Source organism: Myxocyprinus asiaticus, chromosome 19 (genome assembly GCF_019703515.2).
Source record: "Myxocyprinus asiaticus isolate MX2 ecotype Aquarium Trade chromosome 19, UBuf_Myxa_2, whole genome shotgun sequence".
In the NCBI taxonomy this organism is placed as follows: domain Eukaryota; kingdom Metazoa; phylum Chordata; class Actinopteri; order Cypriniformes; family Catostomidae; genus Myxocyprinus; species Myxocyprinus asiaticus.
The window spans coordinates 32,944,497-32,964,485 of record NC_059362.1 but is presented as its reverse complement, the minus strand read 5'-3'; positions in this window follow the sequence as shown (position 1 = coordinate 32,964,485).

Sequence of the window (19,989 nt, the reverse complement as noted above, 5' to 3'; positions counted from 1 at the left end):
AATTTTAGATGAGTTGGGTCATGACCTCAGTTTAGCTTTAGGAGTGAACAGCGCTATTAAATAAAATCTTGAAATCATCTCTTGGCAGTTGGGAGCATCACTTTAAAGCCAAGTTTTCATGGGATTGCTGCTCTACACACAGAATAGGGACTGTGTTTCCTTATTTTTCTCTTACTCTCTTACATGCTCAAACACATACACATCTATGGCCTATGTATGCATCTTACATCATATAAAAGTAATATTTATCTCACTGTAGCCTTAACAGTCTTTTCTAACCACCCACAGACTATATCCACATCTATACAATGAGGGCACTTAAGACTTGACTGTGTGTGTGTTGTCCACCCCTATATCTGCTCATACACTAACTCATGTTATCTTAAAGCTCAATGTTTTTTCCCCACCATTCGTAGAGTTCTGTTCCATCCTGATCCTTTCCCTCACTGAAACATTTTAAAGATAAAAGCTCCCTCTATGTGTGTGTTTTATAAAAAATTATTATTTAAAACTTGTCCACAGTGCTGTCTGCCTCCATAAAGATTCCAATGTGATGACATGGCAGAACAGACTTGTAATACAGCCATCATAGAGGGTGATTGATTGACTGGCACTCACCCCAAACCAAACTCTCACAAGCTGGATATGTAGCAACTTGCCAGGGCTGAGAGAGGTATTAGGGTGTGTTTGAGAACCATAGAATAGAGAGTAGGAGGGAAGAGACTTTAAAGAGGCTGAAAAAATACCTGCAGCCAGGTGTAAGTGGGACCTCTCTGTCTCTTCTTCTCTCTCTCTTTCTCTTTACTCATGTTGAGCTAGTCTCAGGATTTTGCTAAGTATTTTTTTCAACACACACACACACAATCACACACACACATACAACCTCTCCTCTGGGTTCTACTGCTTGGTTTGATTTATGTGTTCTGTATACAATAGGAGAGAGGCTAGAAATAGGGACAGAACATTCTGTATATTAAATACTGTTCAACCAGTTCACCATGCCAGTTTGTCCATAGACCCACAGTTAGAAAACCCTTAATCTTTCAATTAGATATCCTAGGACGGATCTTTCTTGTTGGCTTAAAATAGAGTGGTGTTTAAAGCAATGTTGTGCATTACACTGATTTTACCATGTTTAAGGAGTGTTATTAGGAACAATGGGAAATTAAAAGCCTAAAATCCCATTACAGTTATTATTAAAATCACTGTAACACATGAGTGGCTTATTGCTTTGATAAAACTGTGGCAATAGCACTATTCACAATTTATTATTATTATTATTATTATTATTTTTTTCTTTTTCTCCCCAATTTGGAATGCCCAATTCCCAATGCACTCCAAGTCCTTGTGGTGGCTTAGTGACTCACCTCGATCCAGGTGACGGAGGACAAATCTCAGTTGCCTCCGTGTCTGAGACCGTTAACCTGCACATCTCATCACATGGCTTGTTGAGCGCATTACCACGTAGACATAGCGCATGTAGAGGCTTCACGCCATCCACCGTGGCATCCATGCACAATTCACCACGTGCCCCACCGAGAGCGAACCACATTATAGCAACCACGAGGAGGTAAATTTGGTTGCTTAGGAGGCCTGGCTGGAGTCACTCAGCACGCCCTGGATTCGAACTCGCAAACTCCAGGGGTGGTAGTCAGCATCTTTACTCACTGAGCTACCCAGGCCCCATATTCACAATTTATTATTAATAGTTATGAAAATAAAAATTTCTTCCGGCAAGGAAAATAGTTCATAAGCCTAAATACACATAAGTGTCCACACATTCTATATTAATGCGGCAAGTTTCTATGCTGCTTGGCAACCTACTACACCAAATGGCAGCGATTTTGCACCATGCTGCACCACAACGGATTGAGGGTGTCTACATTGGACACGTTGAAGCGAACGTTTCTCAAAATAGCTGTTTAATATCAGCGCGACACGATGCAACTTACAGGGTAGACATTATCATTGATTACAATGGGAGTGATTCACTTTTGTCGCATCGCACCGCTTGTGTCTCGTGTAGACAAGGTGTTAAGCCCACACTTCCATGCAAAGGAAATTTTTTTAACAACGCAGTAACATTTTGTCAAAAATTTTGCTATGACCAAAATCGGGTCTCTTAGAAAATTATTTGTCCCGTGACAGATGGGTTTAGCTCAAATTTGCTCAGATTCAGAGAAAATGAAGTTAAAAAAATTCATAATCCACATTTGATAATCAAAAACCGTTGAAGTCATTTTTCTCAGTTAGAGTAATTAAAAGAATAGTCTTCTAGTCTTCTCTCATTATTTACTCACCCTTATGCCATTCCAGATGTGTATGATTTTCTTTCTTCTGCAGAAACACAAATGAAGATTTTTAGAAGAATATCTCAGTTTTTAGGTCCATACAATGCAAGTGAATGGTGACCAAAATTTTGAAGCTCCAAAAATCACATAAAGGCAGCATAAAGGTATTCCATATGTCTCCAGTGGTTTGATCCATGTCTTCTGAAGCGATCAAATCGGTTTTGGGTGATAACAGACTAAAATATATCTCCTTTTTCACTATATATCTTGACATCAGCAGTCTCCTTGGTGATCATGATTTCAAGCTTGATTACATTTCAAGCTCGAACAACCCTTACCCATGGTAAAAACCATGCATGGCCTCTTGTGGCTTATTGCTTTAGTTGACATAACCCAGGTGTGAGGCTGATCCCCATGTGTTTTGTTCAGTCTATTGTTGAGTATTTGTCTGTGTACAGTGCATCCGGAAAGTATTCACAGCGCTTCAATTTTTCCACATTTTGTTATGTTACAGCCTTATTCCAAAATGGATTAAATTCATTATTTTTCTCAAAATTCTACAAACAATACCCCATAATGACAACATGAAAGAAGTTTGTTTGAAATCTTTGCAGATTTATTAAAAATAAAAAAATGAAAAAAATCACATGTACTTAAGTATTCACAGCCTTTGCCATGACACTCAAAATTGAGCTCAGGTGCATCCTGTTTCTACTGATCATCCTTGAGATGTTTCTACAACTTGACTGGAGTCCACCTGTGGTAAATTCAGTTGATTGGACATGATTTGGAAAGGCACACACCTGTCTATATAAGGTCCCACAGTTAATGGTGCATGTCAGAGCACAAACCAAGCCATGAAGTCCAAGGAATTGTCTGTAGACCTCCAAGACAGGATTGTATCGAGGCACAGATCTGGGGAAGGGTACAGAAAAATTTCTGCAGCATGGAAGGTCTCAATGAGCACAGTGGCCTCCATCATCCATAAATGGAAGAAGTTTGGAACCACCAGGATCCTTCCTAGAGCTGGCTGCCCGGCCAAACTGAGCGATCGGGGGAGAAGGGCCTTAGTCAGGGAGGTGACCAAGAACCCGATGGTCATTCTGACAGAGCTCTAGCATTTCTCTGTGGAGAGACGAGAACCTTCCAGAAGAACAACCATCTCTGCAGCACTCCACCAATCAGGCCTGTACGGTAGAGTAGCCAGATGGAAGCCACTCCTCAGTAAAAGTCACATGACTGCCTACCTGGAGTTTGCCAAAAGGCACCTGAAGAACTCTCAGACCATGAGAAACAAAGATTGAACTCTTTGGCCTGAATGGCAAGCGTCATGTCTGGAGGAAACCAGGCACCGCTCATCACCTGGCCAATACCATCCCTACAGTGAAGCATGGTGGTGGCAGCATCATGCTATGGGGATGTTTTTCAGTGGCAGGAACTGGGAGACTAGTCAGGATCGAGGGAAAGATGAATGCAGCAATGTACAGAGACAACCTTGATGAAAACCTGCTCCAGAGCGCTCTGGTCCTCAGACTGGGGCAAAGGTTCATCTTCCAACAGGACAACGACCCTAAGCACACAGCCAAGATAACAAAGGAGTGGCTCCAGGACAACTCTGTGAATGTCCTTGAGTGGCCCAGCCAGAGCCCAGACTTGAACCTGATTGAACATCTCTGGAGAGATCTGAAAATGGCTGTGCACCGCCGCTCCCCATCCATCCTGATGGAGCTTGAGAGATCCTGCAAAGAAGAATGGGAGAAACTGCCCAAAAATAGGTGTGCCAAGCTTGTAGCATCATACTCAAAAAGACTTGAGGCTGTAATTGGTGCCAAAGGTGCTTCAATAAAGTATTGAGCAAAGGCTGTGAATACTTATGTACATGTGATTTTTTTTCGTTTTTTATTTTTAATACATTTGCAAAGATTTCAAACAAACTTCTTTCACGTTGTCATTTTGGGGTATTGTTTGTAGAATTTTGAGGAAAATAATGAATTTAATCCATTTTGGAATATGGCTGTAACATAACAAAATGTTGAAAAAGTGAAGCGCTGTGAATACTTTCCGGATGCACTGTATGTGTGTGTCTATATTTATGTGATTGATGATCTTGCCCTAGTGAAAAAATAATATACTTAGGCACACTTTATTCTTGGGTGCTTCAGTATAATAAAGTGTATTACTGGCAGACTATAAATTGGTATACTTAAAGTCTGCTAAATTGGAACAACTAATTTTGTACTTAATGCACTTTAGTTTGCTGAAAGCAGTACTGTGGTGCAACTAAAGATGTAAGTATATATATATTTCAAGTATACTTTAGTACACTTTAAATATCTACATTTGTATTTAATTTTTGAAATACACAGAATTGACTCAGTGTGAACTTATAATGTATTTTGGTGACATTACAATTCCAACTCCATTACACTGTAAGAGTGCTGGACACACATTAATGTTATACTGATAATATACTGCTGGCCCACACCACAACTGAATTTCGGCTGGCATTAATATAATGTATGTACTTCTGGTATTTGCATTATAGTACTATAGCACGTGTATTACTGAAAAGAAAGTTGGGGGATAAAGTATTGTTAGTCTTAACCCACTTTTTAACAACACTAATATTATTGCAAAACTGAACCTACTGATTTCCATAGTCATGCATGATCACACCTATTTCAAAGCAACAATAATCTCACCCAGAGTAACAAAAAAAATAACCAATTTTCATAACATAAAATGACATATTTAACATTAAGCTGAACTCGAAACAACTGTTACACCAATTACTCTTAAATGTTAGTAAATAAATCCCCCAAACAGTCCCCAAAACCTACACAGACCTACCTCATGAATTATGCAAACACAACAGCCAATAGCAAGTCCCCAAGCAGAAACGTCCAACGACGTTACAGTATATTCCTGATAAGGACTGCAGTTTTAACACCTGACATTTTATTAAAATAGGTAAACGTGCCATTTTGCCCTTTGCACAAAGAAAAGTGAAAAAATGCAGATGTCTGATTGGTCCATCTAATCACTGATTTATAAAGACCCCTGGCCGTCAGTGGCTAACTTGCGGCTAGTAGCCAGAAATTAATAAAAGTGGATAAGGGCACACTGGCTAGCTAGTTGTCTCTGCCATTCTATGTTATTTGTAGACACGTGTGTAGAACCATAAGGAGATGCTCCGTTATACACTATTATAAGATGTTTATGTAGGTAGTTATAACTTACATAAAATTACTTGCGTTATAGTCGTAGAATGACCATATGCTGTTTGCATAATGTTAACAAGCAAAGGAAAATAAAAGTGTTTTACATTCTCTGTTGGTTTCATCTTTCCAGAGGGAAATGTATCTTAATTCACAGTAAGACAAGATTGATACCAAAGATCAGTCATAAAGTCAGCAGTGTTAGTCAAAGTAGGATAATGAACAAATATTGCTTTGTATCCTATTACTGGGGATGATAAAATTTCTTCAACCATTACCTCTTCAAGTCACGCAATGTCAAATGCAATATGCTGCTTTAAAAACTGTATAAAACACAGGGCATATTGTGCTTATTATTATTGTTATTATCAATGGCTTAACAGACAGCATTTCATTTTGTTGAAAAGACGGTTTGTGTGAACTGCATATAATGACAAGCACATAGCCAGTCTCTCTCCGTGGAAGCAGATTTAAATCTTTTAGTTTGATTGTGTCAACATTCGAACTGTGTATGGAGACAGTTTTTGACTAATATTTATGTAAATAAATGACTAATCACCGTGATTTTGACAATCTTGGAAGCTGGTCTCGTACAAATTGGGTATACAAATGCACTCTGCATACTGACTACTTAATGTTGTTGTAGTTGCATGTTGTTGCAGCCTGTATTTCTAAGTCATATTACTGGTAATTTTTTGTGCTTGAAGAACATTATTATGATAATCGCTTTTCACACTGTTCAAACAAGTTGTACAATCCTTTCTTAAAGTACACTATATTTGAACTTAGTGTATACTTCTTCTAATTGCATTTGTAAAAGCTATACTACTTTACCACTTCATTTGTAGTGATCAGGTTTCTCTGTGTGCCTTTGAAGAAAGAATGAAATAAGTGCAATTACATGGTACTTTCAATTAGTACATAGATATGTTAATGTAATTGTAGTATACTTATCATGAAATAAATGTATTTTAAATACAGTTTGGTATATTACTTTTTCACTAGGGTGTGAACTGATTCTCTTGATTTTAAAGAGTTACTGATTGAAAGAAAACCAGAAAAGAGCTGAACTAAAAACATTCTTAAAATACCACTCTATCATAAAACCTTAGACAATATTTCAACACATCTCTGTGTAAGTTTGCACTTTGTGAGCCAGACAATTCCCACAATCATCTAAACACTGCCCAGGGGCCTCGCAAGATCATGATCTGGCCCTGAGGACCTGTGAAGAGACACATCATGCTTGCAGTTCTATTCAGTATTCTAGCTCCAAGTGTTGAGAAGGAATGTCACCCAGTTATGGCACAATTAAAGCAACCAATGTACAGTGCATTCAGAAAGTATTCAGACCCCTTAATTTTTTTCACATTTTGCTGTGTTGCAGCCTTATTCTAAAATGCTTTCAATTATTTTTTTTCCCACATCAATCTATACTCCATACCCCATAATGACAAAGCAAAAACCAGATTTTTGATAACTTTGCAAATTTATTAAAAAGAAAAAAAACTGAAAAATCACATTGACATAAGTATTCAGACCCTTAACTCAGTACTTAGTTGAAGCACCTTTGGCAGCGATTACAGCCTTAAGTCTTTTGGGGTATGATGCGACAAGCTTTGCACACCTGGATTTGGGGATTTTCTGCCATTCTTCTCTGCAGAACCTCTCAAGCTCTGTCAGGTTGAATGGGGACCATCGGTGGGCAGACATTTTCAAGCCCAGTCTGAGGTCCTGAGTGCTCTGGACCAGGTTATCATTAAGGAAATCCCTGTATTTTGCAGCGTTAAGCTTTCCTTCAACTCTGACCAGTCCCACAGTCCCTGCCGCTGAAAAACACCCCCACAGCATGATGCTACCACCACCATGCTTCATCATTGGGATGGTATTGCGCAGGTGATGAGTGGTGCCTTGTTTTCTCCAGACATGATGCTTGGAATTGAGGCCAAACAGTTCAATCTTTGTTTCATCAGACCAGAGAATCTTGTTTCTCACAGTCTGATAGTCCTTTAGGTGTTTTTTTTTTTTTTGTGTGTTTTTTTTTTGTGTGTGTCTTGCACTGAAGTGAGCCTTCCGTCTGGCCACTCTGCAATAAAGCCCAGATCGGTGGAGTGTTGCAGTGATGGTTGTCCTACTGCATGTTTCTCCCATCTCCACACATGATCTCTGGAGCTCAACTATAGTGACCATTGGGATCTTGTTCACCTCTCTTACCAAGGCCCTTCTCCCCCGATTGCTCAGTTTGGCCGGGCGGCCAGCTCTAGGAAGAGTCCTGATTGTTCCAAACTTCTTCCATTTAAGAATTACGGAGGCCCCTGTGCTCTGTGCCTTGACACAATCCTGTCTCTGAGCTCTGCAGGCAGTTCCTTTGACCTCATGGCTTGGGTTTTGCTCTGATATGCATTTTCACCTGTGAGACCTTATATAGACAGGTGTGTGCCTTTCCAAATCATGTCCAATTAATTTAATTTGCCACTGGTGGACTCCAATCAAAGTATAGAAACATCTCAAAGATGATCCAGAGAAATGGGATGCACCTGAGCTAAATTTCAAGTGTCATAGCAAAGGGTCTGAATACTTATGTCAATGTGATATTTTAGTTTTTTCTTTTTAATACATTTGCAAAGTTATCACAAATCAGTTTTTTGCATTATGGGGCATGGAGTGTAGATTCATATGAAAAAATAAATAATTTAAATCATTTTAGCATAAGGCTACAACATAACAAAATGTGAAAAAGATGAAGGGGTCTGAATACATACTGAATGCACTGTAGATATGTCTTTTGACTATATTGCCTGAACAGACAGACTCAAACACTTAAAGGGATGGTTCACCCAAAAATAAAAATGTTGTTCCAAACGCATAAGACTTTCTTTGTTCTGTGGAACACAAAAGAAGATGTTAGGCAGAATGTTCAGTCTCAGTCACCATTAACTTTCATTGTATGGAAAAAATATGCAAGAAATGTATTTATTTTTTTTAATTCTTTTTTAAAAGTCTTGTTGCTGTTTTTTATTATTGTGTACTGGAAGCTCCTGTCTCCAAGACAAATTCCTTGTATGTGTAAGCATACTTGGCAATAAAGCTCATTCTGTTTCTGATTTTGATTCTGAAAAGTTAATAGTGACTGAAACTGTCAGTCCTCAACATTCTGCATAATATCTACTGTACATTGTGTTCCACGGAACAAAGAAAGTCAGACAGATTTGGAATAACATGATGGTGAGTAAATTATGATGATTTTTGGGTGAACTATCACTTTAAATAATATGTGGATAGTCCAAAAAAGATTTTTTTGAAAATGTTTTGGATTTGAAAATCTGAAGTGTCTGTAATGTGATCATAAATGCCTAATTGGAAAGATATATATAGAAATACAGAGAGAAAGAGAGCAAATAACACATAAAAGAACTACTTTAACAGCCAACAAAACCATTTATCCCACCAGCATGCAATGCTTGTGAAAATAACCCACTACATTAAATCACACTTATTTGCAAGTCTCTCTGATTATGTGAGCAAAAATCAGTAATCACCCCACTTATCTAAATGCTTGTTCTCTGCATGGCTCCCAGTTATTTCAAACAATGAATATGAGTTGTTTCATTAGACTTGTGTATTATTCAATGATGGCTCCATATGCAGGCAGTTAGGAGCCATCGAGTCTGATGTATTGACATGCTGACTGCTGGCCTCTTTGGCTGGCTGAATGGTTTCAATGGGTCTGTTGGACACTGAATGCAGATATAATGGAGCTTTAGATCTTTGGACAAAGAGACTGGCTCTCTGTCTCCATTGCCATTACAGCACTACAGTAACAATGTTAGTAACTTTAAATGTGGAAACACAATAGAGAAGAGAGCAGATAATTGTACTTGAATTGATTTAAATGGTTGTTTCAGCACTTTAATAAGGATTGTATATGTGTGTTTTGTGTGTATTGAAGGCAACCAGTGTCTCTCAGATCAGTGGTTGAGACTAGTATGTGTTTATGCATGTATGTGTAAGTGGCATGTAAAGTGTGTTTCTGCTTGTTGGTCACTAGGGAAGGGCGATGCATGGAAAATGTCCAGACACAGTGTGTTTTTTTTCCCCAATCCACTCCACTCCACTCCACAGTGAGAGAGAGAGAGAGAGAGAGAGAGAGAGAGAGAGAGAGAGAGAGAGAGACAGAGAAAGAGCATTAGCTGACTATGGCAAAAGTGCAGAAACACACATGCAGGCTTAATTCTGCTGACACCTTAGCTTCTGTAGGACGCAAACCTTGTCAGAGTGAACTACTCGATACACACACAACAGAATGACCTCTAAATGTTGCTGGATGATAGCTATTCTATACATTTCAGTTCACACTTTCTTTATACATTTTATTCTTATAGCTTAAATCACAGCTATGGAATGATGGAGAGAAAGAGAGTCTGTTATTAAAATTCAGTGTTGCTTTCTCACCCAGCTGTATTGAAGCGTCCTTAATTAAAGGGCTTTAATTTTTCATTGAAAACATTTCAGGATATTATACATTTGCGTGATCGAAAAGCAAGCCAGCCTGAGGGAACTCTTGTGTATTTTTGTGAATGTGTGTTGGGGTTAAAGAATTTATGTGTGTTTTGTGTGTGTGTGTGTGTGTGTGTGTGTGGGCAGGTTTGGGTGGTTTTTGAGGAAATTTTTTAGGTTACAAACTGGTAATTACAAGGGTATTGTGCTATAAATGTGGTTTATGAGGACATTTCTGGTGTCCCCATTAATCAAATTGCTTAAAAACATACTAAACGATGTTTTATTGAAAATGTAATAATGCAGAAAGTTTTTTGTGAGGGTTAGGTTTAGGGGTAGGGTTAGGGGATAAAATCTATAGTTCGTACAGTATAAAAATCATTATGTCTATGGAGAGTCCTCATAAGGATAGCCGCACCAACATGAGTGTGTGTGTGTGTGTGGTGAGTAGAGATACAGGAAGAGGTTGAAATTTTAAACTGGCTCTCCTCATGCTTAATTTATAAAGATCATTAGAATTTTTTTAAAACATACTCTTTACTCCTTTATCTCTTTGTCTCTCTGTTTCTGTAACCATCTAGGCTTGTGGTACTACATACAGTAGCCTCAAAAATTATTTGAACACTTGCGTCACAATTTATGTCATTGCACAACAGCAACAAATAGCATTTGTAAACAAATTAAAATAGAGACCTTTTTTTTTGTTTTTTTTTTAAGTGTGTCATAGTGATTTTTTGTTGTTTTTGTTGTTGTGGATGTATGAAGCTATTTCCACTCAAGTTCACACAGGTGTCCTAGAAGAGTTACGTCAGGTGTAGTTCATCACATTAACTTTGGACATGTTCCAGTAAGGTTGAGAAGAACCATAAAGTGTCCAAATACTTTTTGTCTTCAATTTAACAGTATATCTATTGTTTTATAATTTAAAATCAACCATATTTTATAAAATATTTTGTTTAGTGTTCATGCTATCTTTAAAATAAATGATATTTGCTTTGATATTTTGTAATCTAATGCAATCACATTTTCAAGTGTCCAAATACATTTTGGGGACACTGTCAGTGTTTGAATTGTGACACAGCTCTTGGGGGTCCCATTAAAACCCACCACACTGCACAGAGTAAGAGTAATTTGATACAGAGTAATTCTATATATTGAAGTTAGTCATTTGAATGAGTTGCAGACTACAGTAATATGTTAGGCTTAATAAAAGACTTTGGATGAGATGCATGATGCAAGGTAGAGTAAATAAAATGAATTTGAGGTTAAAACAAAGCTCAGATTCAAAGATTATTATATGGCTGAGTAGATTGTTTCCTCTGTTATCGCTATCATTTATCAGCATGGCTTGCGTAATTAAAGATATTGAGGGAGAAATGAACTGCGTGTATATTAATTAACCTAGCGATTGTTCAGTTCTAAGAAAACTATTATGATTTATGTTAGTAAATTAGTTGTACCAACAATCATAAATCAAAGAAGAATTATATCTTACCAAGTGAAAATGAAATATCCACTAGGCCAGTGTCACTCAGTTTCTGTCTAGTTCTAGTTTTCTAGTTAAAATTCTTGCTTTATGTTTCTAGTATTCTAGTATGGTAGCTTCAAACACCAGGGGACTGCCCAATTAAAAAAATAATGGCCTTAAGGGGGGTCTTAGACCTTTAATTCAAACACAGAGCACTCTATCTGCTTCGTATTTGTTTATCTGCATAATGCAAAGTCACTGCTTGTTTTGCGCACGGCATGTTTTAGGGCCACTAGAGCACAGGTTACCGGGGTCAGTCTCAACAGACATGTCAGAAGGGTGTGTCGTTTAAATATGTCCCCTTCTTGAGAAACTAAGCCCATAATCTTGTGTGTGATTAGCCTAACCTCAATTTAGACAGAGAGACAGACACACACACACACACACACACACACACATGTTGGTGCGGCTAACCTTATGAGGACTCTCCATAGACATAATGATTTTTATACTGTACAAATTATAGATTATATCCCCTAACCCAACCAATAAAAATAACCCTAACAAAAAACTTTCTGCATTTTTACATATTCACAAAAACATAATTTAGTATGTTTAAGCAATATGAATTATGGGGACACTAGAAATGTCCTCATAAACCACATTTATTGCATAATACCCTTGTAATTACCAGTTTGTAACCTAAAACAAATTCCTCGTAAACCACCCAAACCCGCCAACACACACACACACACACACACACACTCACACACACTCACACACTCAAGGAAACCTGTCTTTTTTGACAGATATGTCCTGATATCAATCTGTGAGAATGTCTGACCTGTAGCTCTCTGCCACTCAAAGAGGAAGATCAATCACATCTGTTTCTGCCTTGAGCAAAAGTTTATCCGAACCACACACATGCATACACAAACACATTTCCATAGTCTCTCCTCCAGATCATTGTGAGTTAACAGAGACAGACTTTATGCCTGGATGCCAGTTCGTATTCTTCATGGCCAACTGTCATCTGGCGTCTGGTGAAAATGGTTCTGGCACAGCAACCAAACACCATCATCGCTGATACAATGAATAGAACAGAATCAGCCCATCTGCAGTCCCTGACATTGCTAGCTGCCACCTCTTTATCTCAAAACTCTTATATACTTGATAATTGATTTTAAATATATTGAAATCAATTAGTGCAACTATACTGGGGATTTTGTTTTAGTTATGGAGAAAGTGACGTGGAGAGACAAGCAAAAGGAAGAGATTGAGAGAAAGCAGGATGCCATCACATTTTCTGTCTCCTCTAAACTCACAAGTCTTCTTTTACTCTCACTCACAGTCTGATCTCAAGATTCAATGTAATTCAGTATTCTTATACTATGAATTGTCCTGGATATAATAGAATATACACTCACTGAGAACTTAATTAGGAACACCTGTACACCTACTTACTCATGCGATAAACTAATCAGCCAATTGTGTAGCAGTAGTGCAATGCATAAAATCAAGCAGATATGGGTCAGGAGCTTCAGTTAATGTTTACATCAACCATCAGAATGGGGAACATTTTTTATCTCAGTGATTTCAACCGTGGCATGATTGTTGGTACCAGACGGGCTGGTTTGAGTATTTCTGTAACTGCTGATCTCCTGGGATTTTCACGCACAACAGTCTCAAGAGTTTACTCAGCATGGTATATAGTATATATATACCATATAAAATCCCAGGAGATCAACAGTTACAGAAATATATATATATATATATATATACATACATATACACACACACAGACAATAAAATAAAAGAATAAAATGAATGACACACATATTCATATTATACACAAATATTAATAATAAAACATTTTTACCCTCATAGTTTACACTCACACAAAGTCTGATCCCTCTCTTGAGCAGGCCCAAATGTAATTTACGCATGAAGAAATCTCCCCTTATTCATAAAGTTCTACTAATCATGTGCTCCTTGCATGTTAATTTGTAGTATGTTTTGGCTTATTTGATTTTGCTTTAAGCTATAAATACAACTGCAGTACACACATCTCCGATTGACAGATTTTACAATGTTTAAATCCATTCCATAGACTTCCCCCCCGCCAAATTAGCTCAGAAAATGTGAAAAGGGCAGCAGATTCCTTCAAGGCCTGATCTTGAGTTACTGTTCTCATTTATTCTTTGATTGTGAGTCTTTCACCTTGTTCTAGACAGGTTTACAAAGTGTGTGTGTGGTGGGAGGTTCACTGCGTTTTTCTCTGGCACTGAAGGTTTTCGAGGACTCCTGTGGTCTGGAATAAAGAAGCTTATGCCCCTCTGAACTGTCAGACAGAAAGACAGACACGGGAAAAGTTAGAGAAATGGTATGTGAGAAACCGAAGATAAAACAGAGAGAGAGAGTCAGACAAGTGGGAGGCTGAGGGAGAGAGGGAGCAATTTGGAGGTTGGGGGAGGGATGCTGAGAGAGGAATGGGTACAGTGTGAATGACAGTGAGAAACCCAAAAAGGAAGAAAGGGATAAGACGATGAGGGTTTTGTTAAGACAGTGAGGGATGGTAGGGGAGGGAGAACAGCAGGAGAGAGGGATCAGGAGCCACAAGGAGGGAGGAGAGCAGGCGCAGGGGGTGGTAGGGGTACCACCCCGTGGATTGAGATGTATCCCACATTGCCCCTCTCACTGGTGGCGCAGCAGGCAGGGTGCAAGGGGCATGGTGTGTGGTGGTGTGAAGTTGACGTTGCGTTGGCCCTGGCACAAAGAAGCAGAGGAGGAGGGCGCCAGGCGGTGTGGCAGTGTTGCCCAGATACGGCCACTCAGGGTTGGCATGTTGTTTTTGTGTCTGTGATGCGCTTCCAGACAGACACACACACACAAAAAGTCAGAGATGGCACACTGGCATTTATCCACATGCCCACATGCACTTTTCTGCATGCACTGTATGTCAAGGTTTTTAATTTGTTTTTGTTTCTATTTTAGTTTCAGTTTAGTTTGTTTTTTTATTTGTTTTTACTATATGATAGGTTTTAGGGTATTTCTTCAGTGTTTTTTAATTTCAGTATATTTAGTTTTAGTATTTTAGGTTTGCCAAAGTTAACTGATATCATTTAAATACTGTTAACAGCGTAAAATGTTTCATGTCTTTCTATTGTTATTACTATCTAGTAGCATTTTTAATGCCATATTTAATGAAGGCAGTTGTAAAGGTTTCAAATATGATACTTTTCTGTGTTTCTAAATCTAAAATGAATTTGGACATTTTTATTTTATTTTTATTTTTGCAGTCACAAATGTATTTTATTTTAGTTTGTTTTTTCAAATTATGTTAACAAATATGTTTTCATTTATAGTAGTTTCCGTTGCAGTTTGCATTAACAGTAATAACACTGCTGTATGTTTGTCCTCTGTGTGTGTTTTGCATTAAAGTCTCGTCAGACAAGATTGCTTATGCAGTCAGAATGATTAGTCTTCTGCGAGAGTGTCTGAGGCTCACAAATCTCTCATCTGTCACTTACCAATAAGAAAGCCAATCTTTCCACAGTCTCCTTCATTGTTTTTCACCCCCTCTCTTCATTTCTTCATTTTCTCTCTCTCTATTAACCATTGCCTGATGTAATCTGAACGTTCTGACTTGATGTGTAATGATTACAATCCAAGTCTCGGGAAGATAAAAGGCGGCGTAGGAACAAAAATCAGGCCCCCATCAAATTCAGCCCCATTTCCTGATGCTACAGACAGTGGGCTCTGAAACGGCTGGCTGATTGGAGACGGCACTTTGAACGGCGCTGTGTGAAGGAGGTTTCTCTTACAGACTGTAATATGATATGTGTTCAGGGCTTCAGACTGACACACTCTGGATCAAAAGAGACAAGTGAGAAAGCACAAACACACATATACATGCATGCAAGCTCATCCAGACATACAAGCACACAGATATGACACCTCCAGTCAGTTCAGGTACAGGTGTACACTTACAGTTGAACGACTCTCTTTGTTTGTCTCTATAATGTGATTTTCATTTATACAGATCAGTGAGTGATAGGAGTTCTGTAAAAACCTGGATACTGTTTTTGTTAACTTTCTGATTTATATGTATGTGATTGCACTTTTGGGTGCTATGGCTCTGATTTACTAAGATGAAGGTACTAATTTGATTGTGCAATCAAACAAATTGCATGTGTACTTTGTGGCTGTATTGCAGGTGATTTACTAAAAATAACTGCGCAAATAGCAACACATGCAAATATGTTGGACACACCCATAGGAGTTGCAAAAGGAGGGTTGCGCATGGTGACCAAATTTTGCCATGCCTCTCACTTGTGACTCCACTAAATACCATGGATTTCAACAATACAGTGGTCCCAAAAGGTAACTGGCACACTTAAAATTGTTTGAATGTCATTGCATCAAAATATGAATGAATAGCATTTAATGTAAACACTTTTCAAGCAAAACATTTCACAAGAAGAATCTTTTGTTCTTAAACAACAGATTTACTATTCAAAATTAAGACAATGTATTTTTAATGGTACAAAAGGCACTTTCTGATTGTCAAACGTATTTGAACATGTCCATAGTTAATGTGATGAACTATGGTTACTCTGCAAGGACACTTATGTGAACCTGAAGGGAACTGACTTCATACATCCACTTAAAAAAAATCACCTTGGGACCAGTTGGTTTAAAGTAATTGCAAAAATTAATAGTAGATAGATCGGCTCAGACATTTTTTGCACATGTCGTATACACACAAATCTACATGCAAATCTGTAGTAAGTCAGTGCATGTGTGTAAATGTAAAATTTGCTGACATCATTCTGATTCATTATGACGTTTATGAACAGCATGAATTTCATATCATAATCAAATCAACCAAAATCAGAATCATCAGCATCACCTTTACATTTTAACCCTCACTGTCTGCTAATGTGTGTGTGTTCTAAGAGTGAGGGTTAGATCACAGCATGAGGGCTACCAACAGACAGACTGACTGACAGACAGACAGACAGACAGGAAGGAGGTAGATGAGCATTCATCCATAAATAAAAGGATGAATAAATGATTAGGAGATGAAAGGCTCAGTGGAGGGAGGCATCGTCTTCTTTTAAAGCATGCAGAGTCATTGACTTATCCAACTACCACATTACCCACTCTCTGCCCTGACTGCAGCCCATCCAGAAGCCAAATGTATGTGTGTCTTTTTGTGTCACATTTAGTCAGTTGTCACATTTTACAATAATGTGTTTGATTAGATTTAGGTGTTTTAAAGCATGTTCCAATGCAGTTGCTAAGATGTTCTGAATGTTTTTTATCATGTTGTTATGCGGTTGATATGGTGTTCTGGGTGTTGTTTTTTAGCACATTTCTATGCAATTGCTAGAGTTTTCTCTGTGTTTTTTTTCAACCTAGTCTCATAGAATGAATGTTACTATAACAAAAATTTTGCAAACTGACTTTAACATGACAAATTCTACATTTTGCTGCAGTTTCCTGGTGAAATTAACATTAGAGGTTCCACAACAACTGTACATTTTATTTACTTTCACACAAATCATGACTACAATTGCTGATTATGACTTTATAAACACATATTTTGTGCTCTGTTATTCACACACTGCTATGTTATGATATCAGAACACCTGTACTATAATGCATCATTTGAAAAACAATACATTTGAACGCTTGTATTAGAGACCAACCAACATTTACAAATGCATTCCAATGTGATTAGCTTCCGCGGTAACTCACCTGATAGAGTGCTGGACTTTGGATTCGAAGGGCCAAGGTTTGAGACCATTCATGCACCCAAGATGAGACGACAGAGCCATAGAAGAGGCAAGAAATTATGTGGTGACGTGGTTGCTTCAAAAATTTTGCTTTTCATGTTGTATTTCATTTTACAACACTATCGGTTTAGGTGTTGGTTTAGGGTAAGGATGTCTGTTTTGTTTACCTCTCATTTTCCTTTTTTAAAACACTATTGGTTAGGTTTAGGTTAAAGTTTTAGGTTAGGGAGGTATGTTTTATGCAGTGGGAGAAAGATGCCTCTGGTTGTTGCTTGCAGGGTACTCCATATGGTTAGGATTAGGGAGGGGGTGGGGTTAGAGCATCTGCTGCCTCCCAGGAACAAACTGAGGCCCCTTTGTACAATGGGCTACGTTTTTCTCATTAAAACTCCTGACTAATATTCACCTGAAAAACCTTGTCTGAAACAACATTTTACTTGATTTTGGTGCCCCCCCACTGGACATTTCACTAGGACACTTTAATCTGTTTTGAATGCTATTCTGATGTTAGTGAAACTTTGTAATATGGCACTTTTCATACCACTGTCTCCTTAAGATGATTTGCTTATGTGTTCCTCTTTTGTAAGTCGCTTTGGATAAAAGTGTCTGCCAAATGAATAAATGAATAAATTAATAGAGGATGACTGCAAGGATTTGTGGGCATACACGATCCAGACTAAATGATCGCTCCAAGAAGATGGATTATGGGAGGCAACATGCTCAGGGTTTTTTCCAGTTCCTGATTCGCCCGCTCCGCTTGCCCATTTGTCTGGGGTTGGAACCCAGAAGACAAACTCACCGTAGCCCCCAGCTGTCGACAGAATTCTGTCTGAAAATGTGAAACAAATTGAGGGCCACTGTCAATAACCACATCGACCGGGAGGCCATGAATGCGGAAGACGTGGTTTATGACTGCTCCCGCTGTCTCTCTCACTGTGGGTAATTTGAGGAGGGTAATGAAATGAGCCGCCTTCAAGAACCGGTCCACTACAGTCAAAAAGACTGTGTTGCCATGGGAGGGGGGAGACCAGTTACAAAATCCATTGCTATGGGTGACCAGGGTCTCGTACGGACAGACAGCGGTTGGAGGAGCCTGGCCGGGGGGGTTACAGGAGGCCTTATTAGTCACGCAAATGGGGCAAGTGGCTACGAACCGGCGTATGTCCTGCACAAGCGATGGCCACCAGAATCGTTGTCTAATGAGCATCTGGGTGCGAGTCGCACCTGGATGACAAGCGATGTTGGATGAGTGACCCCACTGTAGGACATGCATCCGAACTGATCACGGAACAAATAACCGACCCGCTGGGCATGTAGCGGGGGCACGGTGTTTCGTAGCGCAGCACGGACTTTAGCCTCCACCCTCCAGGATACCATGCCCACCACTTGAGTGGGGGGTAGAATGGTATCCGGTGGGACGGTGGAGGTCTCGAGCTTGAAACATAGAGACAAAGAGTCAGGCTTGACGTTCTTAGAGTCCAGGCGATAGAGAGGATAAAATTAAAACATGTGAAAAATAGTGCCCAACGAGCCTGTCTAGAGTTAAGGCGTTTGGTGCTACGGATGCACTCTAGGTTGTTATGATCAGTCCAGACCACGAAATGTACCCCAGAACCCTCCAACCAATGACACCACTCGCCCAAAGCCAACCGGACAGCCAGCAATTCTCGGTTAACAAAAAAAAGCACACGGATGCATCTTTCCATCCGAGGAGGAGCGCTGCGACAGGACCACTCCAACACCAAACTCAGACGTCTCCACCTCCACCACGAACTGACATGCAGGATCAGGAGTAACAAGGATGGGTGCGGTAGAAAACCGCTCCTTTAATTTAGAGAAAGCAGCCTCAGCCTGCGGGGACCAACAAAAATCAGTGTATGTGGAGGTGAGATCTGTCAGAGGCGTGGCGAGTTGGCTGTAATTTCTAATAAATCTCCAATAGAAATTAGCAAACCCCAGAAACCTCTGCCATGCCTTGCAAGAATCTGGGGTTGGCCAATCGGAGACGGCTCCTACCTTAGCAGTGTCCATGCATACTCCCTCGGACAACACAATGAACCCCAGGAACCACCTGCCTGACGTGCTGAACATGGTCCTGGATATTCTGGGAGAAGATCAAAATATCATCTAGATAGACAAACACAAAACGATCAACCATGTATCTAAGCACGTCATTTACAATGTCATTTCCCCTGGAAGACGGCGGGGGCACTGACCAATCCGAAAGGCATGACCAAGTGCCCCCTATGGGTGTTAAAAGCTGTCTTCCACTCATCCCTCTTCCTAATCCAGACAAGGTGATAAGTGTTGCATAAATCCATCTTCGTGAAGATGGATGCTCACTGCAAGAGTTCGAAAGCTGAGGACATCAATGGCAAAGGATCGCGATTCTTCACTGTGATGTCATTCAGCCCCTGATAATCTATACAGGGTCTAAGCGAGCCATCCTGCTTCTCCACGAAGAAGAACCCCGCCCCTGCCGGTGACAAGGAAGGGCGGATGAGACCGGCTGCCAGAAAATCATTGATATACCTGTTCATGGCCTCCCTCTCGGGAGCCGAGAGCGAATACAGCCGTCCCCGAGGAGGCGAGGTGCCAGGAAGCAATTCAATCGCACAGTCCTACGGGCGATGCGGAGGAAGGGTCGTGGCATGGGACCGGCTAAACACTGCCCTCAAATCATGGTGTCATCGGACTCTGGATAAATCCACTGG